General features: G+C 39.7%; 1 protein-coding gene across 5 annotated transcripts in view; it reads right to left on the bottom strand.

Moving 5' to 3' along the window:
- The window catches only part of LOC117210201 (ankyrin repeat domain-containing protein 50), a 219,860-nt gene that overhangs the window by 19,614 nt on the left and 183,654 nt on the right, over positions 1-16,592 (bottom strand). The window lies entirely within an intron of this gene.

The raw sequence follows: 16,592 nt of genomic DNA, 5'->3' as shown, positions 1-16,592 counted from the left end.
CCTACAGACTGATAATTTCGATAAACAATAGGATACTTAAGCTATAGAATTTTTCGACGTTTGCGACGGCCAGTGATACGAGGATCTCTGGAACAATGGTGAATGGTATCGATGGGACGTTGATGGGGATTAATGGGCCGTGTCTGTTGCGAGATTTTCATGGTGCGATGAAAGGTATGGGCGCGTTTCGATGTAGAGAGGAAAAGCTTGTAAATTATATAAGTCAGCATATTGTACTTCGTGAATGTAAATCATATGCATGGTAATTTATGACAGCTTGAAAAATTAATTTCGAGTAACGCAATATCGACTATACTTACAATTTATGATCCGAGGGCGTACGAACGTTATGTTCGTTGCATTAAATTAACAGAAACGCGAAACCACTCTGATCGTCCATATATTTTACACCTTCGATATAAATATAGCTTTGGAAAAATATCTCTCTGGAAATCTTTAAGATCAGTTTTCAAGCTCGATCGCGAAAATGTTTCACGCGCTGTACGAGACACTCGCTTTTGTTTAAACAAATCCTATACTCGACGAAATATAACAACTCTTATAATAACGTACTTACTAAACGTTAATTACATAAAGCAGCGATAAGACAGTTGCTATTGTCGGAACTAAATTCGCAGTATTACGATGACTTTCCAGTGAAATATCGCGGTATTTTATTTCGATAAAAATAAGAAGAATTCTGCGAGCGAAAGGATTAAAGACTTAAATACTCAGCCTTCGATAATAACTTTGACGATAACGAGGTATTCGATGGATAGGTAGACGCGAAACGAGGAAGACAACTGAAGGAGAATGTGTACAAACTTTGTACGAAGAAGTTCGGATCTTTGAGGCATCGATACGCTTTTCACGTGCTACGTATGTGCGTGTGCTTCGACCAGTTCAGCTGTTGTCACTTCTTAAAAAAGCGCGTACCTAAAAAGAGTAAGCGACGACGAGTATACTCGTCGAACATGGAGTACGTGTGAAATGAATGAAATGATTCTTTTATTCTTTTTACACGACCAGTAGGCGGGGCAACCAGCTACGCTCGTTAAGGCCCAGAACTGAAGACGACGCGTCGCGAGTTCGAATCCTCGGCAAGAAGAACTTTGAAAAAAGGGGCGGAAAAACCAAAATTTCTCTTACACGACCAGTGTACTCGTCGCAACGCAAAATATCGCCGTTTCTTCGTGACGAGTATACTCGTCGAAAACAGCTAACTGGTTAAAAAATACACGTTCGAAACACCGTGATCTCTGATACAGATCCACCGACGCGAGAAGAAATCCTCCCCTTCTAAAGATAATTTCTAAAGATAAATTTATCATACGCGATACTTTATGACGATAACGAGCGAAACGAAGGAAACAGAGGGAAGATGTGTTTAATGGCGTAGATCGAAACGGGCCTGGCTTAGACTCGCGTGCAACTAGTTTCGTACAATGAGGATCAAAGCTCTACGGAGAAGGAGGGAGGGATCCAGTCAAAGTTACTTGGTTGGCCGAAGGACGCTGCTGGTTTCAGTTTTCGTCGGAAAATTCGCCACTTAATGAGGCGGCGTCTGGCCGAAGAACGCGCAAATTGTGACGTCTCACCTGCATGGGAAAGTACGGTGACAGCGCACAGGTGTCGATGACGTTATTATCGCGAAAGGCGAGGAAGAAAGATGGAAAGGAGGGGGGTGGGTTGACTTTTACAGTGGACTGACGGGAATTCCATCTCACGGAAGCTCGTGTACCCGCTTTGCCGCGCCTACAGTGTGTTTAGGAATTGTTAGAAGCAGAAGTTGCCACTTTGGATGCGCCTTCGAGGTCGACCAAGAGGGATACTTGAGAGTTGCAGAGACTTGAAGAAGAGAGGAACGCGAGGAGCGAGCCAATGTCTTTCTCGAGTATTTGCAGTTAATCGCGTATCGTGCAAGGACTTAAACGATGTTTAGTTTTGTACAATGGCTCGTCTGATGGTCAATTTTTGAAAGAAGTTTGGCAAATACATATGTACGTACTCGTGGTTGGTCGTGAAAGTTTCGAGTTCGGTGATCCTCTCTGGACCGAGGATCCATAGAATAGAACGATCTTTTTCAATAATAAAATTCAGCAATCGTATTCGATGATCAGCTACTATCTATAGTATAATAACGACGAGTGCATCGAGAGTGAAAATTGTTGAAGATTGTAGATTCTGACGGAATAACAACGATGAAAAACTACTTGTTTAAAAAACGTCACTTTTTACCATTTCTCTGTCAAAAATTGAAAATTATTATGTGATCGTCTGATAACGTGGAAATCGATCAGTGCCGATCGGAAAGCAATTGAATATGAAGGAAAATCTACTTGAAAGTAGATTCCAAAGTAAATTCCGATAAAGTACACGCAAAGGAATAAAGAGATGAAAGCAGTTACCACAAAAACTTGGATTTCGACATCGAATCCATTCGTTTCCTCTTCTTAAACGACGCGACGTATCAAAGAGACCAAAGGTTTGTGCAGTTCGATCGCTTTGTCTTCGCCAGTTGAAGTATCCTTAACGAGAAAAGTTCTCGTTCTCGGCGATATCCATTAAAACTGAACACAAATCCGATAGCAGCGAAAGCGTCGTGTTATACACATTCCTAGTCGACTAGAATGAACGACGAAATAAAGGAGAAATCGTACAAGACGCGACAAGATCGTCCAATTAGGAGGACAATTATACCGGTAACACCTTTCGCGGCGGACTTGTTGATCGATCCATCGAAGCTAATTAACCCTTCAGCTATGGAGTAGCCGTAGAAAAACAGCGAGGAAAAAAGAAAATACGCCGCGAGGTATTTGCAAATCACTTGTCGCAGGTATGTCAGAAGTTCTAAGCTTCTATGGAATTTTTCTACGATAGTTTCATCGATGAGATTTGAAAAATTTGTCAGTGTAGAGAGAGTCTTGAAAGATTGAAAATTCAAGTATCTGAGAATTGGTATATTTGACAAATTATAGAAATGAAAAATTGGAAAATTTCCAAATTTGGAGGTTTCGCGATTCGAAGCTACGAAGATTACAAAATTTGTAAGTTTCGCAATTTAAAGGTAGAAAAATTTCCAAATTCGCAAATTTCGCAATTCGAAGCCGTGAAACTTTAAAAATTTGCACTTTTGAAAAAGTTTCGCAATTTCGCTGCTATAAGAATGTGAGAATTTCAAAGTTTCGCAGTCTGCGAAGCTACAAGAATTTGAAAATTCCAAAATTTGCAAGTCGCACGATTCGAAGTTATCCAAAGTTGGAATTTTGGATAATCTTCAAACTTCAAAACTCGAAAGCTTGAAGATTTCAGTTATAATTCGAAACTTTCGAAATTTCTACATTTCACAAGAACAACAATTTCAAAATTCGTGCGTTTCACGCTTCGAAAATTTTAGATTACTCAACAACCTACAAATTTTTGCAGTTTTCTACATTTTCCATTTTACGAAAGACTAATTTCTCGATAGAATTTAAATATTGCGCTGGCAATTAAGTGATTGCGGATTTTATCAGTACCATCTAATGACAAAATCCGCAATCACATAGTTGCCAAGCCAATAATACACAGTGACTTTTTCCAAGTCATTACGTTCGTACAATAACATTCGTTCGAGCGTTCGCTGTTGCATCAATCTGACAAATGCGTAACGATCTAAAATCTAAAGTGCCGTACATTGAAGCCATTCATAGCTAAAGGGTTAAAAGGAAACGACGAATGTAAAAGGCGCGGATAGATCTGTGCAACGAATAACGTCAAAATTCCGATAGAATAAGGAAAGGCCAGGCCTCTTATCTTGTTAGATCTTAGATGTATACGAGATCGTTAATGCGTTCGTGGTTAGCCGTATTTGGTTGATTGAGCAACGGCCTCGTTTCAGACAGGTCGACACACAACGATCTTGTCTTGCCTCTCTACACGTGCTTCTGTACCGATGCACTGCCTTAATCGGTTCTCGTTCGTGCGTCGTGATCGATTTAATTATGGTACTGGATATTGAAACGTTTTAAAGGGACAATGATGAACGCGGTAATTAAGAAGGATCGAAGCTTGAAGGAACAAAAGCTTCGATTTATCCGGAGACTCGCGATTCGTGTTCGCTTAAGCTTACGTTTTCGCTTGTAATTTCCTATTTGATATTACAATACTAAAGTGTTGATCATCTCGTATCTGTTATAGTTTTCTTTTATCGTGTTAATCGTATTCATTCAAAATTTTATTCACGTTACAAGCGTACTTCGAAGATAAGAAACACCAGGGGAGAAGATTAAAGTTTGTTTTATCTTCGAAGGGAATATCAACTGAAGAGATTATCAATGTGTCAATTGGAGAATATCGACTCGATATTTGCTGTTTATAATTTACATTAAACAATATATACGTTTGCTTAGTCGGAGAAGCAGATACGCTTCCGATTCATTTAGATCACCGAATCACAAAAATCGTTGACTCGAAGGTTTGAGAATCAATATGGATGTAATTTTATATAAAATGAAGAAAATTGCCTACTTAGTTTCTACATGGGAAATTTAATGCAGAAACATATACCTTATAACGCGTACTGTCGGAGAGAGCATTGCCACCACTCGAGGACAATGCGTAGTAGAGCTTACTATAGTAACACGACGAGGTTTGGCAGCTCAAGGTTTCTTCCCCCACCATGCGTTAAGGTTAAGGAGAATTTGGTCCTCGGTTTTATGGTCTCGCGCGTACCACGCGGTTTTCGATATGTTTATGGGAAAAGCGAATATTTCATTTTACGGTATAATAACGTTAATGTGTTCGGCTGTAACACCAAAATGTTTAGTCACTGATACACAGAATTAATATTAATATTAAATTAATCCTTTTCAAGCAGACATTTCACGTTGATTTTCTAGATTTTCCTCCGACGATATTATCTTTGAAAATGAGGAGCAAATTGTATCTGCGGAGATCTCACAATCTAAGATAAACCAACAACGTGCCATAAAGAAAGAGAAGAATCGATTTACGGGAATTCAAATCGCACAGATGCTTCATTTTAGAAAATTTCTGGGAAAAATTATGAATCTTAACCTGAGAATTCCGGCGTAAACTTAATAAACCCAAACCGATCGAAGACAAAAGTGCAGGTGTCAAGAAACAAGCTTTCCCGGGAGGAAAAGGAAACTTGTGCGCGAACATAGTCGAAATTCGCGAAGAAGAAAAGCGTATCCTTGGGAAAGTCTGTATGTGCCTCCTCTCAGTTCATTCATTTCGATAGATAAAGGCCAAGAAACAACGAACTAACGTATTTTCCTCTGAAGAATCCAGGGAAACTGCACTTATATTCCACGCTACGGTGTTCTCGTTGCTATGTAGAAAATTTTCCCACCGAATGATCATGAAATTTTCCAATTTTCCCACTTACAGCGTTTTCTACAGCCAATTAGTTACTTAACTTAATCAATTAGTTAGTTGTTGCGATCTGTTCGAAAACTTTGAACAGCGTGTAGCTAAAAAGTAAGCGATGATGACAGAATGACCGTTTTAGTTTTTAATTTAATTTATTTATTTAAACGATTCAATTTAAACCTTGAATCAACGCGCGAAAAAAAGCAAAAAATGTTTAATTTAAGAGGGTGGCACAAAGAAAAAAGTTATGAAATGGCACTGTCCCTCGGAGACGTAGTCAGCTACAAGAATCGGGAATCGAATTCACGCGACAGAAAGAAGGATGACGAGATTCGAAACGGAAATGGGTTCAGCAGCCGCAGAATCCTTCGGAACGGAGTCAGAGTCGCGGCACGTTTGGGACGATCTCTATCGTACGTAGCGCGTTGGTCGGAGACCGTTGAAAGCAGGCCCTGAAATATTTATAAGCTGTACACGCTCGTAAATTACAACGGATTTCGAGAGGGAGGCTTTCCACGGATATCATGTTCGGCAGTTTAATTTTTCATGGACGAGCACGAAGGACAGAGGCGAGTGGCCGCTAACTAGAAGCGTGATTAGAATCTCATTGAAACGTCACAACCTCTTCCCTACGTTCCTTTCTACTTCTATTTCCTCTTCTTCTCTTCCATCTCCTGCTACTTGTGCAGAGTATAGCAGTGACTTTAAGAGGATGTAAAAAGTTCGGGTAGAAAAGCGCTCTTTCGACCCAGTTCTCCAGTTTATAACACGGTATAAAACATCCTCTTGCTTCTACTACGCGGGACTTTCAAAATAGCCATTTCTTTTTTCTTCCTCTTCAACGTCAAACGTTTCATAATTCATAGGACTGTGCGAAATGACGTTTAAGAATACGGCCAGCGGGAAGCGTGTGAGGGCAAATAGGCACCGAGTACCTACATCCGACAGTTTGCTGAAATAATTTTTCGTTTATACGATTTAAACGGATTTTTATGCAAAACATTGTACGCTCCTGGAATATTCGCCAGAGTTTCGCGGACGTTACATTTCACAGCATGAGAACGGTAATTTAGAAATAAATAGCACGCGTTTCGTGCCAGTTATATAAAGAGTAAAATGTCTTTGTTTCAAATGCTCGCAGTATTACGTACGTAAATTGTGGTTTCTCGAAGTTTCTTGCAAAAATTTCCTGTATCCATATCAGACGTTCTATGATCCTTAACACGGTTCCATTTTGGATAGTACAAGATTATGTCTCTACAGCGTCTTTATGATTTAAATATTACACGTTCATCCCTGACGAAGGCATCGATCTTTCAAAATGAAACAAATGACAAGTAAAATTAGGAATTACTCGCCAAACGATCCATTCTCTATCACGACGTTCGACTTGAAACGTCTGCTGATAGATTACTTGGATGGTAAATGAAACACTCGTTGGTTGATCCCATCGCCAATGGGGATTTTACCGTTTAATTAAAAACACGTGACAGAGGCGAGCTTGAAAAAGAAAAAAAAAAAAAAAAAGGAAACGAGGGAGTTCAGGGTTGCGGACGAATTCATCATCCGCCATCGGGTGGTACGCTTACGAACGTGGACGAGGGGAGTTATTAAAAAAATTTCCATAATGTGCATCGCCCGCCGGGATTTACATTCCGCGAGCTATTAAATCCTGGCTCGCGTCTAATCGCGGCCAAACAAACGTCAGGGCCAAAGGGTTAGGGGATGAAGGGGCAAAGGACGAAGAAGGGAGGTTAATTAACGAGATTCGAGATATTAGACTGATTGCAGCTCTTTCGAGGGGAACGGCGGTCCTGGAAATTGAATACAATGCTTTGGTTTTCGCGTTTCAGCTAGATTGGCTAGTTACTTCCATTTTTCTCTCTCTTTCTTCTCTCATTTTTTTTTTTTTTTTTTTTAACGATGAGCGAACAAAAGAAGCAGCAGCAGAGTTATGGCAGCGGAAGAATTTTTCGACCAGGCTTAATTGCGACGGCTGATACAGTTCGACCAATCGAATCGCCGGAAATTGAAGTTCAACATCGGGGTGAAGTTTCATGGTGAAGTAAACTGATTGGACTTGGAGGCTTGTGTTTTTTTTCTCTTCTTTTTTTTTTTTATTTTTCGTTTCGCTCGTTTCTTTTCCAAGGGCTCACTTTTTTCAGCTGTAATTAATTCTAGTTCGTTATCCGTCGATTGATTTCATCGTTCGCGATCGGATTTTACGAAACCAAATTACGAGACTGAGTTTTTCCACGATGAGGCGGATGATCGCGAGCAGATTGTTTGAAGGTAAAACACCCGACGATGCGTCGATAGGACAACGAAGGGACAACGTTTGCGTAACGCGTACGCGCATACAGACACGCGAAACGTTAACGCCCAAGTGATGTTGTAAATTTGACAGTAATCGATTTTATTAAGACAGAGTAGACATATCGTGTAATTTAACGCGTACGCGTAATATTCACAGCGATTGCGAAATCGTACGTAACCAGCAGGCATTTCATATTCCATATTTTATACGTTACTTTGATATCACGTTTCATATAACACTCTGATTTTACATTTCATAGGATCTTTCATATTTTACATTTCTCATGTTACTCCTATCTTAATTACCTTTTCACCTTTCAAGTTAATATCTCCTATATAATCTCACTTCCTTTTCTCGTTTCTTCCGATTAATTCCGCTCGTTTATCTCGACATCTATTCCAATGACGATGCAATGAATTTATCTATCTGCAGGAACGTGTACGCAGTAATATTATGTATGCGTAGGTAGTACGGATTGCCGACTGTTCTCAGGATAAGTAATATCCTTTTGGAAAGCGGTACTGCGGCATCCTCAGGCTTCCTGCGCAACTAGTTGAAGCTTTAACGAGACAGTGAGATGGTTTTTCAAAGGGACACGATTCACCCTCTCGTGTCTTTGAGAGTTGACTCTGTAGACGACGCACATCAGACTCGCAGTAAGTTGAACAAAGCAGCAATAATTTAACGAAGTGTAATAGAATTTAGTGGAAATGGTTCGCCTGTGATAAGACGTTAAGGGGGTATTCTGGTCTAGAAATTTGAAAAAATCGAAAAATTTCTTTTTCATATTTCCAAAGTTTAGACATTCAAGAATATGCCATTAAAAGGATTCTTCAAAATTTCAATTATTTTATGTGTTACAGTCATTTTTGTGACGCGGCATCTGCTCCGGTCTCAAAACTTGTCTCAAAACTTTAAACGCATTTTTCTCGAAACTACTTTTTCCGAGTTGGCGTGCACGATATCTCAAGTTCTAACGAACCGATTTATTTTAAATTTGGTCTGAATATTCCTTATATACTCCTCTATCGTCCGGATCATGCTCAGCTCGAAATCTTTAATATTACTATTTTTTAAACGTTCGGAATTGTCAAAAAAACGTGCGAAATTTTTTTCAAACGGCCGTCATTTTGTGAAAAAAATATTGTATTGACTTTTCCAAGGTTCAGACGATAGCAGCATCTATACTAATTAAGAATCCGTTCGCATTTTTTGCTTCGGGTGACCAGAAGGGTTGATATGCACGCCACGACACCCCATTTTTTTGGCAGCACCCACTTTGCCAGCTCGTAACTTTTTAAATATTGAGTTTTTTTTTCAGTGAATTTTTTATGTAATCTCGAAATACCAATAAACAAATGCTAAAAAGAAGGATAGCAGAAATATTTTTTGTTTCGCTTGTACAGAGCTTCAAAAATCGCGCGAAATTCATGCCTCTAGACCAGAATACCCCCTTAAATCGCGTCTAAGGTTACAAACGCATCGGTGTACGATTACAGATTCCTTCGGCAGTTTCCAATTAAAATGATCGATTTAAAAATTACACCGATGATACAAAATTACAGATTCCTCTTGTACGAATACAAGATACGTATAGAGCACGCAGCATCGAATTAACCCCTTCCCGTGCCATTTATTATAGTTTGACGAAACAGACCAGACTGATGCTCGTAAACAGGGACTAACATTCAGCGACGATCGTAACGGGCAAAGAAACAGTCCGCGAGCTCGGCTTGTTATGTTTACGTTTGGGCCAAAATCTTCATCGCGAGTCTGACTCGCTAAAGTACGGGAAGGGGTTAAAATTACCGTAAATATTACATCAATGCTAAAACACAGATTCGTCTGATAATTTCGAAGTGTGATTAACGTTAAATTCATGAAAATACGAGCGTTAGGGGGAAAAAATATTTGCAAAAAACGCTTTTAGAAATTGGCGATGAGTCGCAATTTTACGATAGCTATCGCGCGAATAGATAATGTGCGAATGCAGGATGATAAGAGTGCAGTATCAGCGCGTTGCAAACTCGATTACTCGATGACGTGGGCTACGGTGCATGTTCGATAAATTTTTCACCGACCCGACTTCCGATGTCGCGTCAAATATTTACCGTGCATCTGTTGAAGATTCGATTTTATTTTCCAGTACGTTGATTAGCCCGCTCGGCAATTCCGCTGACCGGTTACGCGGTAATCGATAGCGACACGTCGAGATTGTTAACCGGAGGATCCAATCAATTTTATATTTATGGTTCTAGCTCGTAAATTAAAAGAAAAATTGATTGCGATACCTGCGCTAACGTTAGAAACGAAATTTCTAATTGTTTCGCGAGTTAAGCTTATCGATGATCGACAAATAATTCATAAAAGGATTAAATAGCATCGATCAAACAAGCATTTGGTCGTTGTCTAATTCCATTTTTCGGCCCAGTTACCTTGAAAGAAAAACTTGGTTGTTTTAGCTTAGGGAAAACTACAAGATGAAAAAGTATGTCGAGGTACGGGAAGAACGTCGCTGCTAAAGTTAAACGATTAAATTGAAATTGTATAGGATCGTAGTAAAATTAATTTGAGATTAATTATTACATGTAATATAGAATCGTATAATATGGAAAGTATTTTATATCTGGCTGCCTTTAAATCATTTAAAATTGGCAACAACTTTGCTAAATAATTTGACCAATATTAGAAACTAGATTTCCGATATTTATTATTATCTAAACTTCCATAAATCACCTCGTAATTCAGAAGAGTCAAATACTTAAAATCTATGAATCGATATTACCGATCAAACACCTGCTGTAATTACGATCGATTTATTTATCTCATTCAAATTACTCGAGCGCAAGAACGCAAGCCCATGGCAGATCCAACATTCGTCTACAAGATCATGGACAATTACATAAATCTTCCTGACATCCTCAGCCTCGTGAAGCTTAATGTTCCGCCTAGAACTTTCAGGTCACATCCGCCATTCCACTCATCTCGGCGTTTAACCAACTTTGCCGCAAACAACTGTCTCGGCCGTGTCTGTAAACAGGCTAACTCCATAGCTCGCCAATTCCATCTTTTCCGTGGTTTATTGCTATCGTTTCGAAGCTCCAGCGAGATCCGTTTTACACGCATTGGCTCGTTTCGAGAATCGACAAAAAAGAAAAAAAAAAAAAAAAACACACGATATAGCGCATTTGAAGAAATTAAAATCGATTAGCGAACGACTTTATCGCGATCGGCTACGAGCGGCAAATAAAATACAAAGCAAAATGAAAAGGAAAATTGTAGCAAGGAGTGTAACCCGTTAACTGATAAACGAAAAGGCAGACAAATAAACAAATAAAACGACAGAGAATATATTCGTGTAGCTGGGATCGTCGAAAGTTAGCTTCATGATTAATAATAAGATATCCAACTTGCAATTAGCTGGCCTCAAATCACGACGTGACCCAAAACTCCGTGCCACGGGTTAATTAGGATAACAGGTAGGGAATATTCAAGACTCGTCCTCGGGATAACAGAACAAAGTCCAGAGACGGTTCTTGACATTTCTATTACTCGAGAGTGGTGCTGCTGGCACTAATAGAAATTGATACGCGCCAGACAAATTGCCATATTCGATGCTTGTTCTATGATCGGCTCGTTTTACGTTTCATCTTGGCGAGGGCGGCAGGAGACAGACAGAGAGAGAGAGAGAGAGAAAGCCTGTTTGTGTGTAAGAGAGAGAGAGAGAGAAAAGAAAGAAAATTGATCAGGATTTATGCGAGTCGCTCAACACGTCTACATTTGTCTCGCGAAGCACGTGCAGTATTTCATCTCCCTGGTTAGGGGTCAAGCGAGCGGAATGCGTGGAGTTAACTGAGACCCAGATAGGTTTCAGCCGCTGGGATGAATCGAGATATCTTTCACGTGGCCTCTTCTATCGATGCTCGTGAAATTTGATGTGCCACTTTCATCGTCTTCGAATCCTCGCGCGTGAATAATTCCACGATTCGGCTAAGGTTTTGGAATGGTAAGGTGGCTCAGCGAACTGGAGCGTGAGGACGGTGTGCGGGCAATATTGCAAATTTTGTCGATGTAGTAAGTGTATAATCGAGATAAGGAGGAGATACGAAGGCCGAGTTAGAGTAGTATTCGAAGACGCATAGACTTTCAAATGGGATCTTGATGTATCGTACAGTTCGGATTTTTTGGAGACCTTGAGTAACCCCGAAGTTAGGCCATCCATAGTGGAATCAACGACCTATGGGATTAGGGAGCTCAGGTAAGATTTTTCTTCGTTGGGCAGAGAAAGATTCTTTGGCTCGTTTCTTCAATAAAATTCACGTCAGAGGCGAAATTGCTAAGAACTTCAAGTCTATCGATATTTTCCTACAACTGGACGTTCATTTACGAACAAACACAAGCCCTTTGATGTCTCGAAGATTTTAAATAATTCATCACGAACGCCAGGTAAGAACGATATTCAAATGATCCCAGAAACACGTTGATCAATCGTCGAATGATAAAGAAACTTATCCATCTTATTTCGTTTTGGATAAAGATACGACAAAGATGCAAAAAGCAGTACGATCTTGCGAAATGAATGGCTGGAATGAAAATGGAAATGTTCAGCGCTGCTTAATAAAATCGACGATGGTCTATGTTTCCATTACTATGTCAATTCCAAACCGCTAACTACATGCAGGATCAAATTGTCCACGATACTATTCATAGGGATATCGAGCCCCGAGTGCATTGCCAATCAGAACTTGGAATACGGCATTTGCATTTGGTCTAATACGGAGTATCCCCATGAGATACTAAGGGTAGGTTCTGGTCCTTCGATCCGCTAACCTATACACGATCAGATACGATCAAAAGCTTATTAATTCCATTGCGCTGGAGACTAAGAGATCCTGTTCGGCTCCATCGACAGCCAATCATCGATTCGATTAGGATCTCCTCGAATAATTCATTTTCACCACGATCGTGTCCAAAGTGGGTTTTCGCTGTTCAAAAAAACAATCAGTTTATGTATTTTATGCAACGGGATAGTTTGTTAGTTCGCTTAACATTTTCTCGTATCCTTCGTCGATTTTCGTCGATTCGGTACAACTATCAGTCAGCATCATCAATTTTCGTGCAATTTTCTGATGTAACTTGAGTCAAATATTTCTCGTGCAAACATTCCTGCGCATTGTCCTAGTGTAGATGGAACATAAGGTAAAGTAAATTTTAAAATGTTCCACTCGCTTAAGTTTTAGACTTGCGCTGTTTTCATACTCTTCGGCAGATATGTGCCGAATATCTTCATCAGTCAGTTCGTGGTATTTCGTAAATAGGGCGATCTCTTCTCACAGACAACCAGCTCCACTTTCTTTCTCAGCATTGTTCCACTACCTTCCTCCCCCACCGGTGTATCGCGTAAATTTTAATAGTTACTTTTCTCACGAGTAATCGCCTGGCAACAGAAACCATCAGATGCTGCCACGCACGCATTTCCATCGAGATCTATCCCGAAACAGTTTCGTTCATTCCCTTTAACCGGCGAATCGATCGATTATTAATATCAATCTCATGGAAAGCAGATTTCGTTTGATGGCGAATTTCGAACGATTAAAGTATACGTATAATATATGTATTTCTGATATTTAATTGATTAGAATTAATCATCTTTAATGGGGGAGCTCTCTAAAAAAAAAAGAAGGTAATTATCGAAATTAAAAAATTAATTAACACAACATATATACGTATATTTATGAATATTTTCCTATTACAAGTTTTATAAAGTCTCAGATTTAATAGAATTTTTCTTCAATCAGTTCGTACATATTTATGAACATTTTAATTAATTAGAACTTTCTATGCTGTAAACGTGTATGCACGAATGTATATATTTCTGAATATCTTCGTATTGCAATTTTTAAAACGTATATATACATATTTGTTTATACATAATGCACATATTATACAATGTACGAAACGTATGAACGTATATATTTATGAATATCTTCGTACCACGTTTTTATACAATTTTAAATCTACATGATTATGTTTGCGCGAGACCGGTTTTTCTAATATCGTCGCGTTGGCAATAAGCTTCCATTTAATCCGCCCATTTTCTCCCAGCTGGTTTTCCAAACGAGCGTGTCGGAAGGTAACTACAAATTTCCGGGAACGCGGCGTTAAGGAGTATAAATCCTAATGACGGTTTCCGGTCAAACGAGTCTGACTCATAATTGCGATCGTCGCGATGGTAATAACGCTGTTAAACGGCCTCGCTACAGAAACAAACGAGGTCGCTCCCTTTCGACGATAAACGAACTTATAGGCGGGAAAATGCACGACGATGCGTTACGTGCCACGAATAATCCTTCAGCAACGAAGGAAAAACCCATCGCGGAGAAGGGAAGCTGGTTGATCTAATTGGCATGCGGTTGATTGTCGAGAAGAAACGCTAAAATATAAAGAGGGGTGAGTTGGAATTAAGTTAGCTTCTCCAACTTTAATAATAATCACTTGCATATTAGATTAAATTAAAAAACCAAAAGAGAGTGGAACAAGTTGTTTATTCGAAGAAAAAGAACTCATCGACTGTAAGAAGATTAACATCGAGGACGAAGATAGTTTCTTCTAGGAAGATATTCTTGGGATTAACGAAATGGGAAAATATAGGGGCGAACGGAAAAGCGATCAGAAGATAATAATTACTTGTATATTAAATTAAATTAAAAAACCAAAAGAGAAAATTAACGGTGTAATAAGTTGTTTATTCAAAGAAAAAGAACTCATCGACTGTGAGAAGATTAACATCGAGGACGAAGATAGTTTCTTCTAGGAAGATATTCTTGGGATTAACGAAATGGGAAAATATAGGGGCGAACGGAAAAGCGGTCAGAAGATAAGGCAGACACATTAATGAAATTCGTAGAAATCGGCCGGAAGAGAAGCGTCGGGGCGGAAGTTTTTAAGTTTCGTTCATTCAACTTTTTCAATTCTCGAGCAAAAGTGCAGAGCTGTGTCCTATGCATCGCCCCTCCACCTGTCGAACTGAATACGCTTTGAAGAACTTTTATCGTTCTTTCATCCCTATCGCGAAACACAGCTTAAACGGTTGTTCTTCCTGCCGTTAGTCTCGCAGGTATGCAGAGTATTACGTAACAGAACTTTCGAGCCTCGTCCGACATACAGTATCACAAAGTTGCTGTGTTTCGTCGTTTCGAATGTACGAAAAAGAAGAAAAAGAAGGATAGTAAAACGTAGAGTAAGAATGAAAAATTTGGACGATGCGAGTTTCGAAAGATCAAGATATAATGGAACTTTGGATGCTTGCGGGGAATCCTAAAATTCCGCTGACTTTGAAAGATTTCGAGAATTTACAATAGTCTAGAGAAGTATAACAAAACGTATAGTAAGAAAGAAAAGTGTGGAAAATGTAGCTTTTGGAAGATTAAGATGCACCAAAGCTTCGAGTGCTTATAGAGAATCTTAAAATTCCGTGAATTTACGTTGGTCTGAAAGTCTGCACAGTCTAGGAGATTTAAGATTCCGTTTGGGAATGCTCGAAAAATTGTAAATTCTGAAACTTCCCTCCGCGGAATCTGTAATTGCCATCAATTTTCTTCTTCTTTTCTTTTCTATCTTGGATAGAATTTTTCGAAATGTCTGTACATTCGAGAATTCCCAAAATCAAGAATTCCAAGAGCAAGCGTAATAAATTTTAACGCTCGATCCTCGATATTCAAAATTCGCTGGATTCACGAAAATGAACTACTCTATGTTCTAAGCACGCGCAGCTCCAAATATTCCCTGGAATCCTAAGTTGCTTGGTAAACTTTACACTTTTACCAGCGAGCAATTTCTTCGACTTGACGGTGTCGGAATGTTTCCAACTAAATAGAAGAAACATCGGGCGAAAGTCAATCATAAAGAATCCCGGTCGAACAATATCATAACAGGGAACTCCGTGAAACCAATAAATTCAACAGCGAGACAGGGAGAACCGGCTAGATGGATTTATCACGTTCGAATCGGATTCGCGTCGCTTTATCATTTATTATTGGAAATTCTGTCGCCTCTAACAGCTCGGTTCCACGTCGAAAGGAGCAGCCTATCCCGAGGCACTTTATTCAACGTAGTTGACTCGCATTAAAGCCGAAACTCGGCTTTGCTTCTTTATTAAAGCAATCTTCGCTGTCTGTGACCTCTCGACCAGCTGGAAATCGCTTATTGAAATTTCCTCCGAATATCTCGACTACGTAATGAGATAAAGAAAAAGAGTAAGAGAAAGAGAGAGAGAGAGAGAGAGAGAGAGAGGGAGAGAGAGTGAAGGAAAAATCGAGAAGACGAAGAACGAAGAAGAAAAAGGCGCTTTGCTCGAGTTTCCTTCTCGATTTTCTCCAGGCTCTCGTGTTTTCGCGTTCTCGTTACGTCAACAAGGGGCTGGAAACACCGGGGCGATTACGTTGGTTAATTAACCAGCCGCCAAGTGTAACGCGACTTAATGAGACATCACTCGTGTAATTACCGAAGTTGCGTTGTTGATAAGCGACCAAACGAAACCGCCAGGAATTTAGAAGCGGCGGGACCCTTGCATTTTTCCACAGCCACGTTGATTAATTGCCAATTATTTCTCTAATTGCGCTGATCCTTGTACTCCGAATGCGTTTTCTCCTATTTCGTACTCGGCCGCTCCAGTGTCGAGTTAATTGGAAGAACCGCTTTACTCGGCCCGAACACCGTACGTCTTTCTTAACGTCGTTACGTGTTTGAACATTTCGCCGTAAACGAAGTGACACTTGTAGAATTGACCGATACAATTAACAGGAAGCCGCCTACGAGGATATTGGCTGTGGAAAACACGCAACTTCTCCGTCAAATTTTTCACACACGTTCCATTCTTTTCTACGTGTATGAGATTACG

Source organism: Bombus bifarius, unplaced genomic scaffold (genome assembly GCF_011952205.1).
Source record: "Bombus bifarius isolate JDL3187 unplaced genomic scaffold, Bbif_JDL3187 scf7180000008199, whole genome shotgun sequence".
NCBI lineage: Eukaryota > Metazoa > Arthropoda > Insecta > Hymenoptera > Apidae > Bombus > Bombus bifarius.
This window is presented reverse-complemented; position numbering and strand designations above follow the sequence as displayed.